The sequence below is a fragment of the Pteropus vampyrus genome, unplaced genomic scaffold (genome assembly GCF_000151845.1).
Source record: "Pteropus vampyrus isolate Shadow unplaced genomic scaffold, Pvam_2.0 Scaffold83, whole genome shotgun sequence".
NCBI lineage: Eukaryota > Metazoa > Chordata > Mammalia > Chiroptera > Pteropodidae > Pteropus > Pteropus vampyrus.
The window spans coordinates 3,297,220-3,299,788 of NW_011888864.1; the positions used below are offsets into that span (position 1 = coordinate 3,297,220).

The 2,569-nt window shown below is 34.9% G+C and overlaps 1 pseudogene; it reads left to right on the forward strand.

Annotated features, from left to right (window-relative positions):
• Positions 1 to 340: 340 nt before the first annotated feature.
• On the forward strand, positions 341 to 459 carry LOC111741954 (annotated as a pseudogene).
• The last annotated feature ends 2,110 nt before the right edge of the window (positions 460 to 2,569 follow it).

Below are 2,569 nucleotides of genomic sequence, written 5' to 3' on the forward strand. Positions count from 1 at the left end.
TGAGCTTTCCAGGTGATCCTGACACTCACCTTAGTTTTAGGATCATGGCTTTAAATCTATGTAATGCGGGCTGAATGGCTGTTACTAGGCTAGGAAACTATTCTGTTAGGGAATCAGGTGGCCAGGTTAGGTTTTTCTCCAAGTGGATTTGAAAGATTTAAGATACATCTTATTTCAGTCTGTTTCAATATAGAGTAAACATTTTTTAAAATCTGCATTTTAATAAATATCTTCCATAAGACATATGTAGAAACAAACAAAATTTTACAAAAAAAAAAAATTAAAGAAAGTCTCATTTTAACACTTGGATGTTTTTTGTTGATTATAAAATGATTTACTTGTCTTCGGTCATGCCACCCTGAACAAGCCCGATACCATCTGATCTCAGAAGCTAAGCAGGGTCAGGCCTGATTAGCACTTGGATGAGAGACCACCTAGGAAGACCAGGTGCTGTAGGCATAAAAAATTAAAAATTAAGGGATTGTAAACTGACAAGATACTTGCAATCTGTGAGGTCAACCAAAGGTTGCCTCGCCTAAAAAATAAAAAAATAATTTTAAAAAAATGATTTACTTATTTTTTTTTCTGGGTTTTGAGACTTATCTAGAAAACACGGCATGGCTTTGGCAATGTGTAGGGTCTCCTGGACTTTTTTTAAATACATAAGACTGTAACTATTATTGTTAACAGATTAAAGGTCTCTAATAACTTAACAGTTTGAGTACTTGGACTTTCTCAAGCTCAGTCTTTTTCCCTCTTTTCCTCCCTCTCTTGCCCCTTCCAACCCTCAGCAAGTAGCTCATTGCCAGTCTCTAATAAATAGGATTTTCTTCCCCTAATATACCCTGCAATAGAGAGAAATGAAAACTCTAAACTTGCCCCTCTTCTTTTCAGACAAAATAACAGGAACTTATTAAATGCTCTGCATAAGTCCTGTAAGTGCTTAAATCTCTTTATTTTCTATTTAAGTTCTCTCCTTCTCTTTCTGCTTAGACTCATAAAATTGTTCCATTTTTTGGCCATGTGCTTCAATATCCCCATAGACAGATCAAGCACAAACGACTACGATGGCTTCCCCAGGCCTCTAAGGATATGTTGTGTTCATTTATTTGTTCTCTTTTCTAACCAGGTATTCTGCCATGTGGGACTTTCTTCCTTCTGGATGATGTCTTCTTAATAATTTCACTGTTAACTTATGTTAAATTCATTAAACAAGGAAGATTGATGTGGCTCTATAGCACTGGTGGCCTATGTAAGCAAAACAAAATCTAAACCTGTAAATGAATCAGGGTTAGGAAATCAAAACACTAAAGACAACCAATCACAAACAGTCAACTAGGCTTTCAGCTATAGCCAGTCAATAATTTCTTTACTTTGCTTTTGTACTTTCTCTGTATGTCTTTCCTCTGACTCCTGTGGCAAAGTGCTTCTAACCACTTCCAATTTGACACTGTCTGATTTGAGTTGATTCTTGCTCAAATATACTCTTAAAATCTTTAATATAACTCAGTTTGTCTTTTAAAAAATAGTTATAGAGAACTTCATTGATCTTAAGTACTTACTAATGAAAATATAAACAAGAATAAATGAGTATATATTTATGATATAAAATTAGACTGATTCTTGTGCCTTGTTTAAGATTTTCACAGTATACTAGTAAAAGAAATCATATTTTGTGTATATTAATGTAAATATTGCAATACTGTGTCAATTTGTATTATTTGTTGAAGGATTAAAAATGACATTGCTTCATTTCCATTATTTATTTACTTTACACATTCCAATTTTTCTACCTTTCCTTTCTCTTGCCAATCCAAATTGAGTGAACTGCTAAGGAGTTTTTGGTGCTCTCTTTTTGGAAGCCAGCATAATTCACTCATAGAGGTGGCAGAATGGGCATTAGAATTCATTGTTAACTGTGAGCTATCCCACATAACACCTAAAATTCAACATGATGATAGAGGCCACAGTAATCAAAAAAGGAAAATGCCCAAAGCACTCAAACCTTCATACTACTGGAAAGGCTTTCTAATAGCCAAGATCTCATTAAAAGATAAGAATTGCTTATAAAGACGGACAAAGGCAAGGGAGGCGCTCAGACTATGATTGACAGCACACCTGAACCCTTCGTCCACAAGAGACCTCCACACACCAGGGGTAGCTGCCAAGGGCACAAGGTTTCAATTCAATTTAGAACAACAAAGAGCTTTGCTCCCCTTTTTTGTTCCTGACCTCATAGCGCCCGAGCTCTTCTACACAGGTCACTTCATCTCATTGTTTAAAGAACTATAAAAATCCAGTTGTGTATTCATAAGAGAATTTGTTTGACTACTCAATGACTGCTTTTAAATCAATTAAGGCCCATGTGGGCAAATATTGTTAAACCCATGCATGGGGAACAAATTTAATAAACAAGAAACACACGTACACATACACACACACAAAATATCCCAATACGATTGAGTTGTGTTTGTATGTTCTATGGCTTACTTCTAATTTTTTTTTGCCTCTTCGACAAAGGAAAAAAGATTTTAATAAAATGTGTATGATATAATAACTTGATTTTCCA